This window comes from Lagenorhynchus albirostris, chromosome 2 (assembly GCF_949774975.1).
Source record: "Lagenorhynchus albirostris chromosome 2, mLagAlb1.1, whole genome shotgun sequence".
In the NCBI taxonomy this organism is placed as follows: Eukaryota; Metazoa; Chordata; class Mammalia; order Artiodactyla; family Delphinidae; genus Lagenorhynchus; species Lagenorhynchus albirostris.
The window spans coordinates 71,026,585-71,038,597 of record NC_083096.1 but is presented as its reverse complement, the minus strand read 5'-3'; positions in this window follow the sequence as shown (position 1 = coordinate 71,038,597).

The following is a 12,013-nucleotide window of genomic DNA, read 5'->3' as shown; positions in this document are numbered from 1 at the left end:
TAAATAAGACCATGGTATATATAGAGCTATCATTTTATTTAATCCTCAAGTACCTACAACTCTAGACTCCAGTGCCTAAAGAGCAAGTTTGGTGTGCTCTCAGAGTTCAATCTGGAACCCCTATAACATGGGGAAAAGAGGAAGCAACAGACATGTTGGTCAGAAACAACACATCCAGTCAGAGACAACAGTAGTCTTTTCAAAGCTATCACTCAGCCTAGAACAGTGGTTCTCCAGCCCCCACTGTTGGAGACTCGGCTGCACATTGTAATCAACTAAGGAGCTTTAAAAATACTGATGCCCGTATACCCAGACAAAACAATAATTCAAAAAGATACGTGCACCCCTATATTCATAGCAGCACTATTCACAGAAGCCAAAACATGGAAACAACCTAAATGTCCATCAACAGATGAATGGATGAAGAAGATGTGGTACGTATATACAATGGAATATTACTCAGCCATAAAAAAGAATGAAATAATGCCATTTGCAGCAACATGGATGCAACTAGAGACTATCATACTAAGCGAAGTAAGTCAGAAAGAGAAAGACAAATACCATATGACATCATTTATATGTGGAATCTAAAATATGCCACAAATGAACCTATCTACAAAACAGAAACAGACTCAGACACAGAGAACACACTTGTGGTTGCCAAAGGAGAGGGAAGGACTGGAGGTTTGGGATTACCAGATGTAAACTATTATATATAGGATGAATAAAGAACAAGGTCCTTCTGTATAGCACAGGGAACTATATTCAATATTCTGTGATAAACCATAATGGAAAATTATAATTAAAAAAAAGAATGTCTCTATGTGTGTAACTGAGTCACTTTGCTGTACAGGAGAGATTTGCATAACATTGTAAATCAACTACACTGCAATTAAAAAAAATTAAATTAAAAAAAAAATACTGATGCCTGGATCTCACCAGCAGAGAATCTGCTGTAATAACCTGGCGTGTGACCTGGAAAACTGGATTTTTAAAAGCTCCCCAAGTGATTATAATACTAGCATCTAAATTTGAGAATCATTGTCCTAAAGAATTTCTCATATGATTCCGTACCCTTGATGAATGCTTCCTAGAATATGAAATGATGTCTAAGGGCACACCTAACAGTGGAAAAGGTAGGGGCTTCCAAGTCAAAGATCTTCGATAGTGTGTCAAGGGCATAGGTTGCCTAATGTTATGCTGATGCCAAAGCTGAATAGGATTTTTATGTGCAATCCATTCTCCCAAACATAAAATAACAAAATGAAAAGTTGGGAGATTGCCAGTGCCCCAGAAAAGGTAGTTTACATGCTGGATATATGGCATCCTGGAATGGCTTCTCCATGAGAAAACATGCATGCATCTCCATACCCTCCCTACTCCACTAGGGGTGTAAGTACAGCCTATGAACTTTTACTGCATGTGGCAGTAGAAAACAGTGGTTAGAAGCATGGGGCTCTGTAGTCAGACTGCCTAGGTTCAATCCCAACTCTGGGCAAGTTAATTAACCCCTCTGGACCTCAGTTTCCTCATCTGTAAAATGAAGACTATAAAATAGTACTTGCCTCATAGGTTGTCATTAAACCAATAAATATACCTAAAGGACTTTAGAGCAGTGCATGGACTATGGTAAGAGCTCAGTATGTGTTTTTAAGACTGTCTGTGATCTGCCCTGTGTGCTTAAGCAATTACCATCCTGGGAGTGGTGGTGGAAACTTACAAGATTACTTATCTGTGTGTATTAAAGGACATGGGGTAGAGGGATGAAACTGAATGAGTCTTCAGATAATGTACCAGAGGCAGGGCAAGGGGATAGATAACCTGACTCAAGATGTGCTAGATCTTTCTTTAAAGATCACCACCTGTCTTCAAGCTTATTGGGAGCCAGGCATGTCTTCCAGATAAGACATCTGAGCTGCCAGGAAGACACTAAAGTGATGGTTCTAAAAACATATTGGGCAAAAGAGCTTGTGAATTGCAGATTCCTGGGCTCTATATCCAGAGACTCTAATCTGGTAGGTCTGAGGTCAATGAATCTACAATAAACACCTTAGGTGATGATGATGCTTGTATTAAGCAGCCCACAATTTAAGAATCACTGAACCAGGCAATCTAGGAAATTTGAGCTAGGAATCTGCATTTTCTGAAGAAGAAGGCTAGCAAGGCCACTTAATCCACTTTCTGTTACAGGAGAAATGAAAAGATGCATAGATAAGATGGAGGCGGAGAACAGCAAGGAAGGCATACAGGCAAGTTTTGCCAATCCACCTGAAACTAGAGGTTGGTTATCTTAGGATAAAGTTATTTAGAAACCAACACAGCACTTCTCTTCTTTCCCTGGGAGTCTAAGGATCAGAAATCTATGCTTTTGAAACCTGATTTGCGTTTTCTTTTTGGCCACATGGCTCGCAGGATCTTAGTTCCCCAACTAGGAATTGAACCCAGGTCAACCACTAGGAAATTCCCTGGGTATTTATATCGTTGGTGTTGTTGTTTTAACGATCTGGAGTTGTTTGCTTTTTTTTTTTTTTTTTTTTTTGGTCAATCCTTGCTTCCGTGGAGATCAAACTTAACGATAGTGAAAAACAACATAGGGAAAAAAAAATCACAGACTTACCATCCTACCTAATTTGTCAACTGGTACTCCAAACCATTTCCATCAGGCTCAGTCCCATTTCTGAGGAGGCTTGTCGTCTTTCCTCCAGGCCCTGGATGGACCACAGGGAAGGGTCCTCAACCACTCATCTGGCTGGAGACATGCAAGGCTTATCATTATACCCAATGATCCAATATTTCTCCCCAACACAGGGAGATTTTAGGTACCTGATCTGCACATCACCATGTTGCATCCTCTGCTAAGGTGCTCACACTTGGGTCACTTCAGGTCTGGACCTGAAGGCCTGGCTCATATTCTTATACCAGCATGGCTATTTTCAGTCTTCAAAGGAAAGTGTCCTATCAGGTAGCAGCCTCCAGCATCTGCCTATGGTTTTACATTTATAATCTCTGACATATGCAGTTGGTCTACCCCCAATGTTTGGCTGTACATGTACTAAAGTATCTCTTCATGCTACTTCCCTTGTCACACCTAAGCTTCATTTCATTGATAGAAGTGTATAAATCCATTCTCCTACCCCCTTTGAAGGAAAGAAATGTTTATTGTCTACTGTGCATGTGGCCTCCGTATAGTTTATTTTTCTCAAGGCAGCCCTATACAGTAGTTTTTATTGTAGGTTTTATATATCATTTGGTCCTCTTTTTTTTAATGTCAAGTTGAATTTAGGCTTTATAGCTTTATTTTTTTTAATTCATTTTTTGGCCACGTTGGGTCTTTGTTGCTGTGTGCAGCCTTTCTCTAGTTGCAGCGAGTGGGGGCTACTCTTCATTGCAGTGCACAGGTTCTAGGTGCACAGGCTTCAGTAGTTGTGGCACATGGGCTTCAGTAGTTGTGGCTGACGGGCTCTAGAGCGCAGGCTCAGTAGTTGTGGTGCACAGGCTCTGTGGCATGTGGGATCTTCCCGGACCAGAGCTCGAACCCATATCCCCTGCACTGGCAGGTGGATTCTTAGCCACTGCACCACCAGGGAAGTCCCTCTGTCTTTTTAACTTGAGCCTTAATACCTGATTTTACTTCTGGACAAACTGGATGCATGATCCCTGCTATAAAGGAAAACCAGTGCTAATGACATGGCTTCACTGACATCAGCTAGAAGTGGCCTTCCTGGATAATTGATCTTACTCTCCATTTACTGTGACAAAGAATTGCTTAGAACTAACTCACCTAAACCAAAATCATCCTCTTCAGCAGATGTCATCTAATATTTAATTGGATTATGTCAAACTACTCTGTATAGTACAACAATAATACACCAGTTACCTTGAGATTTATTCTCTAACAAGATTACAATGAAGTATTTACCAGTAAGCCAAATTTCTTAAACATTCTAGGAATGCTTTATTGAGATTTGTTCATGTTCACCAAATGCAAATACCAGCTTTAAAATTTTTTCTGGCTAAAATTATCAGGGCCGGAGGTTGTCCACTAAACTATGTGTAGTAAGGTACCAGTAATTGAATTCTGAGAAAAATATTAGCTCAGCCCACATCCCTGGGGAGTTGGGATGGTCTTCTATAATTAAGACATATCTCCTGACTGGATTCTTTAACTAGAAAAAAAGTGTCAACCCTTCCTTCTGCTTAGCTGAATGTCAGGGTGTATGGGTCTGCCCTAATTAGACAACAGAGAACATCTGCACTCACATATTTGCCCAGGAATGTATCCTTAACTTCTATGCTTCCAAATGGTTATGAAAAGTCAATTGGGGAATCAATATTCATAATACAATATTCATAAATTTATCCTCCTAATATTCTGAACTTAATTTTTGGCAAATCAGACTCTTCACTTGCTGTCAACCCAGACCACTTCCACCAAATTGTATTTCGGTGGTATATAATGAACCTATGTTTAGGGATATCATACAAAACAGCCTAATAATAATAATAGCAGATAACTGTTTTGAGAGCTTACTATGTGCCGGCACTACCTTAAGTGCTCTATATGCATGATCTTATTTGATCCTTTCAACAACTCTTTGAACTAATTACTATTATTTCTCCCCACTTTATAGATGAGATAACTGAGACATATAGAGGGTTATGTTACCTAAAGCCCCATAGCCAGTAGGTTGTAAAGTCAGGATTTAAACCTAGGCAAGCTGATTCCAGAACCTCTATGCTTAACTAGTCTACTATATGCCTTCCCTAAAGTAACTGCTTGATGTATAATCACAGGGAACCCCATCCTTCATACTTGGATGTGACCTCTGTGGAATAACTTCAACAGCTCACTTAGTACTGAAAGGCCAAGATGAAGGACACCTCTGGAAGGAACCAGCAGCCATCATCCTTGAGGGGTCCTTTTCTACCAGGGACCCAAGCAGCCAGGAAAAGTGCATTCCAGCCATTAAACCTAAAAGCAGATTCTTGGATCTCAATGATCTTTAGTTTCTGTTCCTCAAATTGGAGCAATGATAGAGTGAGAATTCTTTTTAATTGAAATATAGTTGCAGTACAATATTATATGTTACAGGTGTATGATGTGGTGACTCACAATGTTTAAAGGTTATACTCCATTTATAGTTATTATAAAACATTGGCTATATTCCCCGTGTTGTACAGTATATCTTTGTAGCTTATTTTGTATATAATAGTTTGTACCTCTTACTCTATCAAGTGAGAGTTTTAAACCCCCATAACTGACCTCACATGAATTACCAGCTATCAAAAGAGGGGCTGTGCTCGTCAGAGAGAATCCCTATAGGAGGTTAGAGGGCCATAGGTACATTATTGCAGAAGAGGTAATGGTCATTCTGAACTCACAGGAACTTGGTTTCAGAGGATCTTTAGAAAAGTTAGTCTCCACTTCAAATGCAAGCATCAGACAACAGCTCAGACTCGCTAATATAAATAGAGGCTTTATTGGTTCGTGAACTTGGGAAGTCCAGCTATCCCCCTAGATGTCTGCATTTCAAAAAGATGGCTCCTGGGGCTTCCCTGGTGGCGCAGTGGTTGAGAGTCCGCCTGCCGATGCAGGGGACACGGGTTCGTGCCCCAGTCCGGGAAGATCCCACGTGCCGCGGAGCGGCTGGGCCCGTGAGCCATGGTCGCTGAGCCTGCGCATCCGGAGCCTGTGCTCTGCAGCGGGAGAGGCCACAACAGTGAGAGGCCCGCGTGCCGCAAAAAAAGAAAAAAGAAAAAAAAAAAACTAGGGCAGAAGCATTAAGACTGCAGAGAAGGGGAGAGATTTGAGAAGCAGGTCAGCAGGAAAGTTGATAGGAATGAAAAACTGATAAACTTTGAAGCTATAGAGAGCAGTGTTCAAAGATATTTAGCTAATTCTCTTATGGCAAATGCTCTGTGAATGAGGTCAAGGTGGCTTGATTGTTAGTACATGGACCAGTTGGTTTCACTTACTCAGTGGTCAAACACTACAATTTTAACCTTGGTAGGCATCTAAGAAAGATGATCCCAAGGTCAAGAAAAATTGTGCACATAGATCGGTACAGCCGCAGCATCTCTGTTAGGAAAATGAGAGAAAGTTCGTACTCTATTATTTATGGGCAATGGCATCACCTTCTTGAAAGGCAGCCTATTGCAGAGCCTGACACAGAGTTGGAGCTCAGTAGTGTTGTGGGGTAATAGATGAAGAAATAATGAGGGAATGTAGGAAGGAACTGCAGGTTAAAAAGGCTAGATGCTAAATGTAATCAATGGTGGACAGAACTCAAGCACAAATATCTTCTTCCCATCTGAATTCCTACAAATGATAGAGAACATTTTTAAAAGAATAAAAGAAAGAGTTCCATGGGCAGAAAGAAATGTGGGAGATGTCTGAAAGACAAAAAACAGGTAAATCACATAGATAGAAGAAAAGTATAACCCAAAATATATGCTGGGGAGGGCTGTTCTGAAAATTTGAGGTGTTTCTGAGAGCACTCCAAAGTAAAGGACAATGGAAGCAAGTGGCAGAACAAAGTAGTGGAGAGATTGGTTGAGTCACTGTCACCATCCCTTGCCTTCTTAGTCAAGCATTAAGTATCAGAGGTCATTGACCTCAACCTGGGCAGTGAGAATACTTTTACCTGGGAAGTAAGGCAACCATGAGGCTGGAGACACCTACAAGGAAACTCTAAACTCCCACATCCAGAAGAGAAATTACTGGTACACCTTGACAGCACTTCTTGCTCATTCCTCAAAATCCCTGGAGACAAGCTACAGAAAACAGTAACAGCATCTACAGACAAGCTGGAAGAATTAATGCCATGAAAAGGGGGCACCCCATTCCACAAGCATAGGAACACTCACCTTAGGAAACAGAATTTAAGAGCAGTTGAGAAGTTATTTGTTGAGAAATATAATTAAGACACTCAGAGCAGGGCTCCCCTGGTGGCACAGTGGTTAAGAATCCACCTGCCAATGCAAGGGACGCAGATTTGAGCCCTGGTCCAGGAAGGTCCCACATGCCATGGAGCAACTAAGCCCATGTGCTACAACTACTGAGCCTGCACTCTAGAGCCCGTGAGCCACAACTACTGAAGCCCACACACCTAGATCCCGTGCTCCACAACAAGAGAAGCCACCACAGTGAGAAGCCTGCACACCACAACAAAGAGTAGCACCCACTCGCCACACTGGAGAAAGCCTGCACGCAGCAACGAAGACCCAATGCAGCCAAAAAATAAATAAATAAGATAAATTAAAATAAAAATAAAAGTACAATTAAAAATATATATACTCAGAGCATATAAAGCATAGATGGAAAGAAAGAAGAAAGAAAGAAAGAAAGGAAGGAAGGAAGGAAGGAAGGAAGGAAGGAAGGAAGAAAGAAAGAAAGAAAGAAAGAAAGAAAGAAAGAAAGAGAGAGAGAGAGAGAGAGAGAGAGAGAGAGAAAGAAAGAAAGAAAGAAAGAAAGAAAGAAAGAAAGAAAGAAAGAAAGAAAGAAAGAAAGAAAGAAAGAAAGAAAGAAAGGAAGGAAGGAAGGAAGGAAGGAAGAAAGGAAGCGGACCGGAGGGAGGGAGGGAGGAAGGGAGAGAGGGAGGAAGGGAGAGAAGGAGGAAGGGAGAAAACTATGAAGAAAAAGATAGAGAATTTTGAAAAAGAGAAAGCTACCTGACTTATTTTAACAAGTTAACATGACAACCCAAATAAAAATAGTTCAAGAAAAGAAAATGAGAAGTTAATCTCATCTATGAACATAGATGCAAAAACCTTACATAAAATTTATGCAAGTCAAATTAAACTACATAAAAAATGTTTTAGGGTTTCCCTGGTGGCACAGTGGTTAAGAATCCACCTGCCAATGCAGGGGACATGGGTTCGAACCCTGGTCCGGGAATATACCACATGCCGCAGAGCAACTAAGCCCATGTGCCACAGCTACTGAGCCTGCACTCTAGAGCCTGCGAGCCACAACTACTGAAACCTGCATGCCACAACTACTGAAATCTGTGCACCTAGGGCCTGTGCTCTGCAACAAGAGAAGCCACCACAATGAGATGGCCATGCACCTCAATGAAGGGTAGACCCACTCGCCACAACTAAAAAAGCCCACACAGCAACAAAGACCCAACGCAGCCAAAAATAAATAAATAAATTTTAAAAATTTAAAAGAAAGTTTTAAACATCATGACTAAGTAGAGTTGGTAAGCAAACAAGAGCAAATGGCAAATATTCCCGCTTGCTGAAGCACCATTTACTGGGGACACTCACCATCACAGCTGTGCGCTCATAAACAATCACATTCTAGAGCAATGCTCAGATACCTAATAGGGCAAAACACCAGACTCTAAAGAGGGACCCCCTACCCTTGGGTTGTGAGGCTACATGATTAGAGAAGTACTGGCTTCTCCCCTGTGCAATAAGAGTCAGTGACACAATGGCGATATGGCATGACAACTGAGCATTCATGGCTGGGGTGGGCCTCGCTTTTCCCCGGTGTGGTTGGGGGCTGAGGTCCAAGCCTTGTAGTCGTAGCTAAACAACTCTAACTCAAGCTTAGAAAGGATGAGCCATATATACATTCACGATGAGACCATGCTGGTATGACTGAAAGGTAGGTGTTCAAGCCTTGCAGCTGACAAGGATGGGTGCCTGAGTCGTTTCCATGGGGATTTACATTGGCCAGCACCTTTTCTGGGTAGCCAGCTGCAGAGGGTCATCTTGAACACGGTAAAATAATTAACACTTACCTCTCAGAGGTTTTCTTCAGAAATTCAGGGATAGTTTGAAATTAGGACAACCCATCAATATAATTTATACCACCTTGACAGACTTAAATGATGACATCATAAGATTATTTCAATAGATACCAGAAAATTTAGAAAAATTATCATTTATCCATCGTAAGTAAGAGTAAAAAGAGTAGATACTAAAAACCTAGAGCAAATATCACTCTTAAAAATGAAATTTTAGAAGCCTCCCTTTAGGGTCAGTGACATGGCAAGTTGCCTACTATCAACTTACTGCACTATCCAATCCAAAGCAGAAAGACAAAAAAAAAAAAAGTGATCTGATGATCAGAAAAGAAAGATGTACAGTGATTTACACATATGATTGTTTATATTTAAAATCCTGCAAAACCTGCACATAAACTATTAGAATCAATAGGAGTTCAACATTTGTGCTGATATAGGATAACCATTAAATGCATTAAAAATGGTTCCCACAGCAGAAATCAATCCGAAAATATGACTTATAAAAGATCCCAGTCACAATAACAATAAAACCCATACAATACCCGGAAGTAAGCACAATGGAAATGTGCAACTCTTTTATTTAAAAAATTATAAAATATTATTAAAGGACATAAAAATGAATAAATTGATAGTTAAATTATACCCATCAATTAACCCAATACCATGATGGTGCTAATGCTCCCCAAATTACTGTATATGTTCCATTAAATATGTTCATGTACTATGACCCAATAATACTTCTAGGAACATAACCTATAAAAACTTTCTCAGAGACATGTGCAAGGAAATTTTTTGCAGCATTGCTTGTAATTGGGGAAAAAAATAGAAGGAATCCAAATGTCCACCAGTTGGGAAATGCATATTCATATGAAGAAGCGGTATACGTCAGTTAAAAAGGATGAAATAGATAAGTATACACTCTTCTCTGCAAAAAATAGAAGTGTCTGGCTGCAAATTAGGACATATATGATTGGTAACTGAAAGAACAGTGTCAGAATAATACAGAAGTTATATCCATTCGTATGCCATCTTCCCTAACAGGTTAATGTTGTGAAGCAATAAAGACCACACTTTCTCACCATTAAAGAAAATACTTAGTAAGATATGGAGATCTTAATGAAAAGCCTGCAAGTTCTTTCTAAGTGCCATTAGTGCATGCAGTAGATGGTTTAGTGGCTTCAAAAATTGCCGTGCATTTCATAGCATTAAGCTATATTGTGGTGCTGCTTGTGCTGATGAACAAGCTGCCAAGATATTTCTCTTCAACCTTTAAAAAAAACCATTTTTGATGATTAAAACTACACTAGGGATCAGATTTTAAATTTTGATGAAGCCAACATCTATTGGAGGTGATTGCCCTCAAAACATGCATCTAAAAGGAGGTCGTGTGAGTACTGGGCTGAAGGCTGCAAGAGCGTGACTCATTGTGAGACTGGTGAAAATGTATGAAAAGCCTTCACCATGCTAATAATTTGATTGGGATTGTTACTGTTCATGTTAGTGCTCTGGTGTGTTAGTGTATAGGTTTTTCTTTTTTTTTTTCTTTTTAACATCTTTGTTGGAGTATAATTTCTTTACAATGTTGTGTTAGTTGCTGCTGTATAACAAAGTGTATCAGCTATACATATACATATATCCCCATATCTCCTCCCTCTTGTGTCTCCCTCCCACCCTCCCTATCCCACCCCTCTAGGTGATCACAAAGCACCGAGCTGATCTCCTTGTGCTATGCAGCTGCTTCCCACTACCTATCTATTTTACATCTGGTAGTGTATATATGTCCATGCCACTCTCTCACTTCAGCCCAGCTAACCCTTCCCCCTCCCTGTGTCCTCAAGTCCATTCTCTATGTCTGTGTCTTTATTCCTGTCCTGACCCTAGGTTCTTCAGAACCATTTTTTTCTTTATTTTTTTAGAGTCCAAGTATAATATGTTAGCATACAGTATTTGTTTTTCTCTTTCTGACTTATTTCACTCTGTATGACAGATTCTAGGTTCAACCACCTCACTACAAATAACTCAATTTTGTTTCTTTTTATGGCTGAGTAATATTCCATTGTATATATGTGCCACATCTTCTTTAACCATTCATCTGTCGATGGACACTTAGGTTGCTTCCATGTCCTGTCTACTGCAAACAGAGCTGAAATGAACATTGTAGTACATGACTTTTTTTGAATTATGGTTTTCTCTGGGTATATGCCCAGTAGGGGGATTGCTGGGTCATATGGTACTTCTATTTTTACTTTTTTAAGGAACCTCCATACTGTTCTCCATAGTGGCTGTACCAATTCACATTCCCACCAGCAGTGCAAGAGTGTTCCCTTTCCTCCACACCCTCTCCAGCATTTATTGTTTCTAGATTTTTTGATGATGCCCATTCTCACGAGTGTGAGGTGATACCTCATTGTAGTTTTGATTTGCATTTCTCTAATGATTAATGATGTTGAGCATTCTTTCATGTGTTTGTTGGCAATCTGTATATCTTTGGAGAAATGTCTATTTAGGTCTTCTGCCCATTTTTGGATTGGGTTGTTTGTTTTTTTGATATTGAGCTGTGTGAGTGGCTTGTAAATTTTGGAGATTAATCCTTTGTCCGTTGCTTCATTTGCAAGTATTTTCTCCCATTCTGAGGGTTTCCGTTTTGTCTTGTTTGTGGTTTCCTTTGCTGTGCAAAAGCTTTTAAGTTTCCTTAGGTCCCATTTGTTTATTTTTGTTTTTATTTCCATTTCTCTAGGAGGGGGGTCAAAAAGGATCTTGCTGTGATTTATGTCATAGAGTGTTCTGCCTATGTTTTCCTCTAAGAGTTTTATAGTGTCTGGCCTTACATTTAGGTCTTTAATCCATTTTGAGTTTATTTTTGTGTATGGTGTTAGGGAGTGTTCTAATTTCATTCTTTTAGATGTAGCTGTCCAGTTTTCCCAGCAGCACTTATTGAAGAGGCTGTCTTTTCTCCATTGTATATTCTTGCCTCCTTTGTCATAGATTAGGTGACCATAGGTGCATGAACTTATCTCTGGCTTTCTATCCTGTTTCATTGATCCATATTTCTGTTTTTGTGACAGTACCATACTGTCTTGATTACTGTAGCTTTGTAGTATAGTCTGAAGTCAGGAAGCCTGACTCCTCCAGCTCCATTTTTCTTTCTCAAGATTGCTTTGGCTATTCGGGGTCTTTTGTGTTTCCATACAAATAGTGATTTTTTTTCTTCTAGTTCTGTGGAAAATGCCATTGGTAGTTTCATAGGGATTGCACTG